We start from the raw sequence: 12763 nt of genomic DNA, 5'->3' as shown, positions 1-12763 counted from the left end.
GGTATTATCACCACTACGCCCCCTTCCTTAATTTTGCAGATAATGCAATTCATATTCAGAAACACATACACCAAAGGAAAAGCTGGTCTGGAGGTCTTTGTAATATACTGGCTCTGTTTTCCCGAATAACCCAGCAGAATATATTGCTATGTTATCAATGTTTAACGGCATTTGAACCCCTATGCTTGGTATAATACTCCTTGATGTCTAATCCCGAAGCCTAATCATGCATGAGACTTCAGGGCATTCAATCAAAATTGGTCATGCTTGTCATCCCATATGGTCCTGTATCACCTACTTAGGTGCCCTTCGGAGTCATGAAAACCATGTTTGGTAAAGAGAAGATCTCCATGGATACCTGGAGCCCCCAAAATGCACCTATAATAGTTGGCCCAGCTCGTCAGAACAGATTATTCTCTCCCTTAAAATATTTGCTAAGTCAGCAGGACAATGGGTGTCATCTCGAGCGTCAAGGCTGATCAGTCAAGAGTGAGGCACTCTCAGTGGCTCATAGCATAGTCGGCTTATAGCATAGTTCTACCCCTGGTCTGCAGTGGTCATTCTGCTCATTGTACCTCCCCAGGAACCCGAGATGCTAAAGCAGCTACTACCTTAAACAGGTTGGTTGCCATGCCATAGGGAAAGAGAGCTCTAGGGAGGTCCTCCACACAAGCAGTCAAATGTCACCTCAGCTTACAACTCATTGATCGGACGTAGTCACGTGGTCCCCTGTGGCTTCAAGGGAGAACGAAATGGAATCCCACCTCCGTACTCAGGATGGACGAGATCCAGAAACACGTGTGCTAACAAACTGCTGTTTGACAAATGCAAAATGGACTCCGACCTCCTCCCCAAGGGGAACTCCACAAAGTCTCCTTCATTCACGGCATCAGACTCAAAGTCTCAGAGTACCACTCAGGATCTCAGAGTACCACGTGGGAGTTTCTATATATGGTTCAGACGTGGCTCCTGTTGGCCCAGAAAGTGGTGAAAACGAAATGCAATTCACTGCATCCCTTCCCCTTCCCCTCCCTCCTCACATACACATGCTCCAATGGCAGAATAAGGACCGATTCATCGCCATAATATCCGATCTGGAAAGGGGTCAGATGGAAGGCTTCAGTCATTGAGCTGTAGCATGTCAGAAATCCTGGTGGGCAGACATTAGAGGGCCCCCTACACTCTGAATAAGGAAAATTTCTTGATTATGTCCTAATCAGGCTCCCTGAAAGGGCTTCCCCAGTCCATTTTCCCCCCATGGTGTTTCATCCCACCTCCTAGGAAGCCCCTCCTTTTCCATTATGCTCTGTTGCTGCATGTGAAGAGAGCATATAGGAATAATCTCTCCTCTAGCAACATCATCTGCTTTTTGCTCATAGAAAGTTAGGCTTCAGGGCTCCTTCAAGTCTTCCTCAGTCACAGAGTTGTTCTAGTTGAGGTCTGTAGTGTCTTTGGCATCATGACTCTTAACATCTTCCCCGGCTTTCATAAGTTTGACTCTAATCAGCCTCTGATGCCAACAGCCACACCCTCAGCCCTTCTAGAAACACGTCCCTTTCTCATAATTGTGGGTACCTTGAGCCAATCAGGCTTGAGGCAGAGAGCCATAGCCTTAGATTTCTTTTTCTCTGAGTCACTTTCTTTCTTTTTTTTTTTAATGAAAGAATATGCTGGATGCCACATTAGTTCCTGCAGAGGTTTTAGCAAGAGGTACGATGACCATATACTCAAACTGATTTTGCTTCTGAGACAGTTAGTGCACACAGTACATCTGTACTTTATCTTTCCCTGTTTGGGGTTGAGAAGTAGTTGCCTCTTCCAGCTCTACAAGTGTTCACATTTCTAGAATCTCTCTTTCCTTCTGGCAAGTAATGAAAATACCTGATATGGTGACCGCACCATCAGTCGTGGTCTCTGAGTGGCTGTGATGACAGAGCCTGTTGGGACTCATGATGGGCATATAGCACGAGTAAGCAATAGACTTTGCCATTTGGGGCCATAGAGAATTTGCGGTTGTTTTTAATGCAAACAACCACCTGCTACATTAGGGAAATTTATCTCCTACTCTGGGGTCTCAGCTTAGATGTTTCCTCTTTGTCGTAGCCTCATTTGGAAGCAAAATGAAACACATCTTACGAGCCAGTATCTATCCAATGATGCCTATGGGAACGATATATGTTTTACCTGTCCTGAAGAAAGGGAACTCAATCACCAGAGAGGCTTCTGAAGGCAGGGTGGAGGAAAAGACAGCATAGATCAAGGGAGTCTCAGCCGATACACTGTAAGAGTTGTTTTTCTAAGATTGACACTGGACAGTTTAGAATGACAAAAAAAAATATATTTTTTTCTGCACCAGTTTCAAATTAGAAGTGAGATTTTTTTTCCCTAAACAGTTGTGTCATTGAAAGCTAAAATGTTGAATTGATTGATTAAAAAAATAACCCCAAACTGATGTTCTAATTTTGTTTTTGCCCCCAAGGAATGGGACTCTAGTTGTCCTCTGAAGAGATGAGTCAGGTAATTGGACTTTCCTTTGTCTGGCTGTGTCTTGCTGTGGGGAAATGCTTATGCAGCTTAGTGGGGGTGCAATAAGCCCATTTCACAGATGAGGAAACTGAGGCCCAAATATGTTAAGTAAGATGCCCACAGGTATAATGTCTGTTCAGCTATTAAAAAGCAGGGAGGAAAAGACATCCCTCCTCTATTTGTCTCTTGGGCATTTGGAGGCTGGGAGGCAGATTAATTTGGCAAGGACGCTGCCCCATAGCAGCTCTTCACCAGCTCTGTCCCCGGACATAGCTGCCACGTTCCCACCGCTGAGAATCTCTCTCCGCCTCTCACCCATCTGAGTGCCATTGTCTCAAGATTCAAAGTCCCGGGCAAGAGGGTCCTTTGCACCCAGCTTGTCTAGCTCCAGCTTCAGTCATGCGTTTTTGCTTCTTACCTCCCCTCAGTCCACTCGCTGACCCAGGACACAGGCATCTCCTACGGAAGATGGGTTCTGCGGGAACGCTTCGAGATCCTCACTCTGCATGCACACTGGGTTATAGCTTTCCACACCGGCTAAACCAGGAATCCCTTTACCATTTATTTCTCTCTCTCTCTTTTTAAAGTCTATTTGTTTTGAGAGGGCGGGGGAGGGGCAGGGAGAGAGGGAAAGAATCCCAGGCAGTATCCGCACTGCCAGCTCAGAGCCCTAAGCGACGCTCAATCTCAGGAACCTTGAGATCGTGGCCTGAGCTGAGAGCCAGAGTCAGACATTTAACCGACAGAGCCACCCAGTCACCCCTCTATCGTTTACTTTCTGTCTTCCAGAACCTATTGAAATCTCTTTTTCTGCTCATGTGCCTTCTTCCTCCATTCTTTCTGTATTTACAGGTCTCTAGTCTTTTTTTCATGTTTGTTTATTTTTGAGAGAGAGAGAATGCAGGCAGGGAAGGGGCAGAGAGCGAGGGGGAAAGAGGATCCGAAGCCGGCTCTGCACTGACGGCACAGAGCCTGAAGTGGGGCTCGAACTCAGGAACCGTGAGATCGTGACCGGAGCCGAAGTCGGACGCTCAACGACTGAGCCACCCGGGCGCCCCCATAGGTCTATACTCTTTCACTACACCTGCTACCATTTGAGCAAGTCTTAGGAAGGAAAACAAAGGAGTATATTCAATCCGTTGACTTTAACTGAAAGTCTGAGATGGAATATCCGTTCTCGAATGGAGCAACCACACTTACACCCCTTCCCAAGGGGCAGAGTCAAGCCAGCATGAAGCTGCCTTGTATACATCCCTCACTTAAATAGGCCGTTGCATAAGAAACTCTCATATGTAATACCGTTGCTCTGCTAACTGGCTCGGTCCACTCTGACATCTTGGTGACATCTTTCTAACTCTTTAGCAGCTGGCCTGGGGAATATATTCCCAGCTCAATTCTAGGTTGTGACTTGGATTGGAAGTAATGAGCCATCATGTCCTCATTCAGATACTCTGGAAAAGCCTCCAAAATGTAAGCAGTGAATCAGGTTCCTCTTCTTCCGTCGTATAAGACGTGCCTCTTCCTATGGTTCATCTGTGCCTTTATTCAGCATATATCCTTGAGCAGCTATTAGGCACCAGGCATTCTTCTAGGTGCAGAGGACACTGCAGGAGACATGACGTTTATTATGAAGGCGTCATATTCCGCTACTGATTATTTGGAAGCCCTACATAATTGTGGGTTTTGTTTGTTCGTTTAGAAAGCGAGAGCAGGGGGAAGGGGCGCAGAGGGAGAGAGGGAAACTTAAGCAGGCTCCACGCTCAGTGCAGAGTCAGACATGGGGCTGCATCCCACAACCCTGGGATCATGAGCTGAGCCAAAGTCAAGAGTCAGATGCTCAACCGACTGAGCCACCCAGGTGCCCCCCCAAAATCTTACAAAATTATATGAATGAAGTGGGGAGAGGGAGACCAGGCATTGTGGACCTGATCTACCTACGTTATCCCCAAACCATACAACCATACAAGCATATAAGCCCGTGTTCGTGTGTGTGCGTGTGTGTGTGTGTGTGAGAGAGAGAGGTTTCCTTCTGGGGTGGGCAATGAAAGATACGCCTTTCCAAGATTTTTCTCTTTACCTCCTTTTCATTCCTGTTCCTTATCTCTCCTCCACGAATCCCATCTGAACCCCATCTATTTCTGATATCCCTACAGCACTTTCTCTCAGTACCCACCAGCCCTGCCCACAGAAATAGTCAAATCTCTGCCCCTTTTGGCTCCTTCTACCTCCCTCAGCTTTCCCAACCTTCCGTGTTGGATGTCAATTACTTTTCTCCTCTTTCAAGTTACAGTTGTTCCACAGAGAATGATGGGGTCTGTCGCCATGCCCTCTGGATTCCTCAGAAGTGAGCCCTTGTCTTTGAGAACGGGAGGGATGGGAGGAAAATCTTGGTGAGAAATTGCCACCCTGGGTGGTGGCTGGGGTTCCCCTCGATTACTTAAAATCAAACATATCTCATCATTTCCGGAATGAGTTTCTTTTAGAAACCCCTGCCCTGACCTAAATAACAAATACCATTTTCTTCCACTCATCTTGACAGTTCTAGCAGAAGGAATACCCTGGACTTAATATGCCTGAAGAGCATTCACACCCGCCTTGCCGCTGAGGTAATTTACCAGACACCTTACTTTTATTGGACAATAAAGCGTATCTTGTTCAAATCACGTTTCCCTAATTTCTGGAGGCAGAAGGAAATCAGTTTATCCATCAGGCTGATACGATTTGAAATTTAACTCATTTGTGTAACTGGTCAACAAGCTTAGAGGCTACTTTTTGGAAGAGAAAACATTTCCAGCATAAAACTTCTGGGAATAAAGAATTTTGCAAAAAAAAGACGTTTGGTTGTCTGTTTACCTTTCTATAGAAATGGAGTAGACTATTACTTGTGTATTTTTAATGTTAAATTCCTTTTAAGGAACAATAAAAGACACCAAATAAGCCAGCGTCTTCTTTGAGTAACCCTAGATTCTTTCAGCAAATTTCTTTAGCCAAAGGAATAATTCCAAATCAAATCGAGAACCAAAAGCTGGCACAGGATTGAGCTTTTCCCCAAACACCAGACAACTTAATATGTGCTGCGTTTAGAACCAACAAATAGGCATAAACCGTTTTAAAGCCCCGGATGATTTTGAAAGTCAGTGAATGGCTCATCGGTGCTAATGCCAGCCAGCCTTCTCTAGGAGCTGTAACGAAACTTGTTTCCGGTACAACGATGGGTATGTTGGAGCGGAAGCAGCGTGATGGAGGGGTTAAGAGACCAGTGTGACAGATCTACGCTGTTCACGTTGGCATCCTGTCTCTGCCATTTACTGAGGGACTATGCTCCCTGTGCCTTAGTTTTCCCATCTGTAAAATAAAAGTAATAAAGTGCTTTGTCCCATAGGGTTCTCCTGAATCTTATTTCAGTTTTCCTATTGCAGCACATGCTTCTGGAGTGCTCGGTGCCAGGCACTGCTCTAAAACCTAAGCTGTTAATTCTGTTGGTTTTGGTAAGTCTACGGGCTGTGGACTATGGTCTATTTAAGCACAGGGAGGTTAAATAACTTAATTGGGTTACGATGCACAGCATGTTTTAAATGGTGTCTGGGAGACAGAAAACAGTGTCAGCCATCACAGATAGAGACCCTCCTCCGCACGCCCGCCATGGCATTTTCCAAGACACTGTGTGTGTCTCTCGGACAAGGGTGTATGTTTCGGTACACAGCACGCTGTCCAGCGTGCAGGAGGTATTCGGGATCATGATTAAATGGCAACCAAGTACTGGTTCCTTCTCTTTATGATCTTTGAATCCTTTTCAAAACACAAGACATGGACTAAAAGGAGTTTGGGGACCATCAGTTGTACCCTGATCCTTTGTCACACCATACAGGCAACCCACTTTCCCTCCCACTCTGCCCTAAGTCAGCCTTTAGTGCGAGGACACCCACCTTCACCCTCTTCTTTCTGGTTTTATTCTGAGGAGTCAAGGACGGAAGTCAGGGGCAGGACCCAATTTCCACATGGAATGTTCTGGCAAGTCCACAAGGGGGCGCATTATCAACAGGCCGGAGAAGGCCAGCAAGATGGTTAACAGGGAAAATAATTTCCGAAAGGACGTGAACCTAGATGGGAAGATTCCCATTGATCCCATCTTTGGCTCACCAAACGAACACATAGGACTTTTCTTGATTAGCTTTTACACAAAGCTCTACATTCTGCCGAAGGAGAAAGTGATCTACAACAGAGGGTCAGGGAGTCTGTGCCCGTTGAAAGATGTCCCAGCCTGGTGCCGCCCTAAGACAGAGCCCAGCGTTTCCGGTGGCTCTGTAGCCCAGGCCAGACCTTGTGGTTCTGAAGGTGCCGTGTCCCAGCACCCAGTGAAACTGGCTTCAGAGGGTGAAAGAGAAGGGAGGCCAATTGTGGCCAATCCTACCTGCCCCGCAAACCTCACCAGGAATGAGAGGAGAGGTGCTCTCCTTGTTGAGATTCGTTTGGGATGACTTCATACCTATCAGGATCCCTCTATTTGCTGTATGCAGAAAGGCCTAAGAACTTTCTTCCACTACATTTGCTTGCTCTTCCTTGTAATTTTTTATCTTTAATTCTATTTGTATCCTTCCGATAGCTTTTTCCTGATACTTCTTTCTTCATTTCTTTTTTTTTTTTTTAATTTTTTTCAACGTTTTTTATTTATTTTTGGGACAGAGAGAGACAGAGCATGAACGGGGGAGGGGCAGAGAGAGAGAGGGAGACACAGAATCGGAAACAGGCTCCAGGCTCTGAGCCGTCAGCCCAGAGCCTGACGCGGGGCTCGAACTCACGGACCGCGAGATCGTGACCTGGCTGAAGTCGGACGCTTAACCGACTGCGCCACCCAGGCACCCCTCTTTCTTCATTTCTTAATGACATTTAAAGAATCTTTGGAGGAGGAGAAAATAAAGAGCACAAGCTCTTTTCGAACTCTACTAACCTCGCCTGAAGTGTGTGATTGCCCGTAAGTCTTTAGTGATGAAAACCTGCCTCTCCACTTCTCCATGGAAGGGTTCCCAAGGCGTGGGCCTGGGCTCTCTGGAGCCAGGCCCCTAGAATTCCAACCCCATCTCCTCTCTCTCCTCATCTAGAAGCCACTCAGAAGCCCCGCCCCGTCAGGGTCTTTGTGTGGTGAGATGTTGGCAATAATAAACCTGCGTGTTCCCCAGGCAACAGGAGGGGGACCTTCTTTTCTTTCCAATAGCTGTTTGGGAATCTCAGAGTGGGAGGGTTTTTAGGACCCCAATCCTTGGAAGGGTGAGAAGGGCTCAGAAATTCTCAGAATACCCTGACTGCCCCCACGCCATGGTTTGCATTCTTTCTAGGTCCCTCCTCTGTATTCACACAAGGAAAAGGTTGAAGGTGGCAAGAAGGAGGGAGAAAACCTGTGTGTACCTGTATCCACGCATTTTTACGCACGTCTCATTTAATCGCTCGTCAGTCTTTCTGGTAGTAATTATAATTCCCATTTTACAGGTAAGGAAACTGAGGCACAGAGCCATTCAAAAACTTATGCAAGGTCCTATAGGGAGTAAGTGGCAGGGTTAAATTTGTACTCAGGATTTTATTTTAGAGACCACCATTTGCTAGCTAAACTTTAGCTGCCTTTCCTGAGGTTCTTGCCATTCTTCTGTAAGGAGTGAGGAAAGAGGAAGTGGTTTGGACTGGATTTCTGGAAAACAGTAGTCATCACATGATGAGGCAAGCAGTCTGGAAGCCTGAGGGGGTGGATTGAGGAGGCGAGTTATGGGGAGCCCTGATGGGCATACTACCGGTGTTGAAGACCAGATGTCAACACAGGCAAGGAACGGGGCTGGAGGCCAGGGTGCTGGTTATGGAGAAAAAAGCAGCCAGACTTCCTACTCCCCTGACCCCTTGCCCAGGCAGCACGGCAAAAATCATATCTACAGGTGGCCTGCTTCTTCTCCTTCCAGTAAACATGGCAGCATCTCTGAGGTTGTTTACAGTTTCCTGAATTTATTATATCACCAATATGGCCTGAGTAGTGAATGTATCCGCACTTACTCATTCCCCAGCCCTTCCTGTGGTTTCTGGAAGCCTCGGTCAGTCCCACCAGGCACAGAGAACGAGGGCATGCTGACCTGGTTTACAGTATGTGGAGACAACCTCTTAACACTGATGCTCGATTTACCAAATGTTAGGTCAGAGGTTCTGGACAGAGCTGAGCTCCATTCCAGGCTTTATGACTTTCTACTTGTATATCTTAGGGACAGTAATGAACTTCTCTGTATCCCCAGGTGCCTCATCTATTAAAAATAGGATAATTCTCCTTTATGGGTTATAGGAAAGACCCAAAGGTGTCTGTAGGTATCTGTAAGTGTTCAGTAGAGGGTAACTTTTGAGGCCATTATTGATCTGGGCCTTCTGCAGTGCACTGGAGATACAGAACCCAAATCCTGCCCTCAGGCTCACTGTCTTGTGGAAAAGACAGGCCCATGGGCCAATTAATTAAGTGGCAGAGGAAGACCTGCTTCGATGACATGTGGACAAGGTAAACAGATGGCAGTGCGAGGGGGAGTGGACTCAGCCTGGGTAGGGGTGTGGTGAGGCAACTTTCTGGAAATCTTGATCAAAGTCGTGGGTGGAGCCACAACTTTGGTCAATCCACAGCCACAGCTCGAATGGCCAAGGTTTCATCCAGGGGTGCCAGCTAATCTGCTTCCTGGATCCCTTGCTCTTTAGTCTTGCCCTGAAAGCAAAAAAATATCTTTCTGTTAAAATCAAAGAGCCTTGGATTCCGATATATTCTGGTTCCAGGCACCTTAATAGCTTAAAAGCTGATTAGCATTCTGGAAACTGGAGGGGATGGTGAAGAGAGAAGTAACTACTGCATGCATGAGGGATATGAATTTATATTCACTTAAGAATTAATATTTTCGAGGACCTGATATCTAACAGACGTTGCCATGTAATATTATTACCTCATTTAATCCTTATTGTGGCCCTATGAAGGTTTTGTTGTCCTTCTTTCACAGATAAGCAAATCAAAACTCGAATTATTTAATGTGTATTTATTTTTGAGAGAGAGAAAGAGAGAGCGAGCACAAGCAGAGGAGGGGCAGAGAGAGAGGGAGAGAGAGAGAATCCCAAGCAGGTTCCACACTGTCATCGCAGAGCCTGACTCGGGGCTTGAACTCACGAACCACTAGATCACGGTGTGAGCCAACATCAAGAGGCAGATGCTTAACTGACTGAGCCACCCAGGTGCCCCTAAGACTCAAATTATTTAAGAGGCGTGAACAGGGTTGCACAGTTAAGTGGTAGAGTCAGTCTTAAAATCCAGGTTCTTCTGATTCCAAAGCTCACGCTCTTTCTGCTGTAGCAGGCAATCTCTGGAACGTGTATCTCCCCAGGATCCTGCTCCTTCTTCTTCCAATAGCCATGGCATTTATGAAGTTGTTTATGGGTTTCTAAATTAATGCTGTTGCCAACATCGCCAAAATGGTGTGTGTACTTAAGCATAAACAGCATAAGAGGTGCCCTCAAGCACAAGAATCTTTCAACCTATCAGAGATTGATTACACGAATGACCCCGATCATTGGCCTGCTGGTAACCACCCTTTTTGCAATGTGAGTTTGCAACGCCTCCCCGTAAGGGGGAAGATATATTTCCCATCCTTTAAGTGTGGGCGGCTCTTGTGATCTGTTTGGGCAATAGTATATGGCAGAATGATGGCCAGTTCTGGGTCTAGGCCTCAAGAAGACTTGCGGGCAGCTACCATCACTTGGATCCCCGCTGAGCCTGGATGAGGCAACTGGGGCCATGTGAGGAAGAGAGTCGCCCCATCTTCCCAGCCATCCCAGATGAAGCCATCAAAGATGCCAGCTGACCTGTTTGTTAACGCCAGGCACGTGTGTGAGTACAATCGTGCTCACCTGAGCTCTTCCCGGGTCAGCAAGAAGCACCCAGTCAAGGAACAGACTCATGAGAAACGACGAATGTTTGCTATTTTAAGTTACTGCATTTTGGAGTGGTTTTTAATGCCCCAGTCGCTAACCGCTATAACCAAAAATGTGATTTTCTTCTTAATTACATACAGGTCCATGAAGCCTCTGTTGTTTCATTCATTGTCAGTACTTTGCTTTGAACGGACTGTTCCCTTCCATTGGGATCTCCCTTTTTCATCATTTTGGGAAAAAATTCCCTTTGCTTTGCTTTCTGAATCTCATGCCTTCCTCTTTCTTGGTAAGTCCCTTGTTTTGATGGAGTACATCCTGTGGGAGTTGCCTGAAAATGGGTGAACTAGTTTGGAGACAATGCATATTTGAAACGCCTTCATTCTACCCTTTCACTTAATTTGTGGTTTATCTAAATTACAGTTCTAGCTGGGGAATATTTCTCTCAGAATTTTGAGGGCACTGTTTCCAGTCTTCTATGGGGCTGTTGAGAAGCCTGATTCTATTCTTCTTAATCCTCTATATTCTCAATTTCCCCTCTCTAGAAGCTTGTAGAATAATCTCTTTGTCCCAACTGTGATGAATTTTTAAGATGATGTGCTTTAGTGTGGGTCTGTTTTCATCCATTGTACCAAGCACTTACTTGGTCCTTTGAATCTGGATATTCATGTTTTTCAACTCTGGGAAACCTTGATTTATTCTTGAATGAATTTCTCCTCTTTGGGGTGCCTGGGTGGCTCAGTCGGTGCATCTGACTCTTGGTTTTGGCTCAGAGTTTGTGGGTTCAAGCCCTGCATCAGGCTCTGTGCTGCCGGTGCAGAGCCTGCTTGGGATTCTCTTGCTCCCTCTCTCTCTGCCCCTCCCTCGCTTGTGCTCGCTCTCTCTCTCTCAAAATAAATAAATAAAACTTTTAAAAAACCCAATTCTTCCTCTTCATTTTCTGTTTTCTCTTTCTGCAACTCCTATTATTTGCATATTAGATTTCCTAGAATGGTTCTCTATTTTTATCTTTTCTCCTGTTTCCTTTGCTTTGCCTTTCTCTGTTTTCTGGGATATTTTTTTCAACGTTATTTTCCAAACCTTCTCTTGAGGTTAGTTCTTAATTTGTACTTTTGAGTTTAAAGAGCTCCTTTTTTGTAGGCATTCCCTCGGTGTTTCTTTTTACCCTAGCATTGTGTTCTCGAGACACTCTCTACTCTTACCTTAAGGAGGTTATTAATGACGTTTCTTAAAGTTTTCTTCTCTGTGAATTATCTCTACTTCTGATGTGTAAGAAGCCATAGGAAGCCAAAAGCCCTATGTGCCTGGTGTGGCTTCAGATGTGCTCTTCAGCGTAGCTTGCTTTGCTGAGCCATTTCCTTGTGGGAACGCTCATGTTGGCGTCTGTAGAGTTTTCTCTCAGGCTTATCGGCTTCCCCAGGAAGACTGAACTTCTGTCTGATGGATACATGATTGTCTGCTGGTCTGGAAGCCAAGCTGGGAGAGAAGGCTGGGGGGTCTCAACATTCTTTCTATGTGTTTTCGCATCTCAGTGTGGTATTCTAATGTCAACTGGATATGCCTTGTTGCCCCTCAGAGACTTTGCTCTCTTCAGAGAATAGCCTTCCGGTCATCGGTTGGGATTGGGAAAAAATCGTCACTCAGGCCCTTCGAGTGAAGAGGGAGATCTGGGGTCCTAACTGCATTCTTGAATAGACTTTAAACCCATCCTCCTAATTTTAGCCCCATCTTCTCTAGCACATTCCAGAGGTAGCTAATGCTGCCAATTTCTGAGATTTGTCCGGGGAGAGGAGTTCTGCTTCACAAATCTCGTCTCTTAACTTCCCCACTGCTGGCTTAGGATTCGCCTTCTCCAAATTTGCGCAGTTACTAACGAGCTATCACTTTCCAGCTTCAAATTGTTTTTCCCTATGGTCTCTTCTTCCATTCTCTTTGATCCCACTGGCTTACTTTGGGATATCTCTTCATTGTCTTTTCAGAGGCCTGCGTGAGAGAATGGAGGTATGTTCACTAGTCTATCTGGAAATCCAGGAGTAGATCTCAGCTTTTTAAAGAACACTTCACGATATCTTTACTGTGAGCTATGCGAACCACACACTTACTATAGAAAATTAAACTTTCTCCAAAAGAAGACCCTCACGTGCTAGAAGTCCACGTGACCGATTTTTATTTTTAGAAACCATCAAATGAGTGTACAGCTTCAGGCACTTCACAACTTTCAACCTCGTGGTTCTCAATTACCCAGACCGCCAGATAATCATACCTTTGCCCCTCCCAGATGTCCATTCCCTTTAAATCAGAGACTCCTGAG

The 12763-nt window shown here is 45.7% G+C and overlaps 1 long non-coding RNA gene across 1 annotated transcript; it reads right to left on the bottom strand.

Annotated features, from left to right (window-relative positions):
* Positions 1-3652: 3652 nt before the first annotated feature.
* On the bottom strand, positions 3653-7638 carry LOC122231191. The gene is made up of 2 exons (XR_006208384.1): positions 7475-7638; positions 3653-4130 (listed from the first exon to the last, which is right to left on the bottom strand). It is a non-coding gene; the product is annotated as an uncharacterized LOC122231191 (long non-coding RNA).
* Between the last annotated feature and the right edge of the window lie 5125 nt (positions 7639-12763).

This window comes from Panthera tigris, chromosome D1 (assembly GCF_018350195.1).
Source record: "Panthera tigris isolate Pti1 chromosome D1, P.tigris_Pti1_mat1.1, whole genome shotgun sequence".
Lineage (NCBI taxonomy): Eukaryota > Metazoa > Chordata > Mammalia > Carnivora > Felidae > Panthera > Panthera tigris.
The sequence above is the reverse complement of the archived record's forward strand: the minus strand, read 5'-3'. Positions and strand labels throughout refer to the sequence as shown.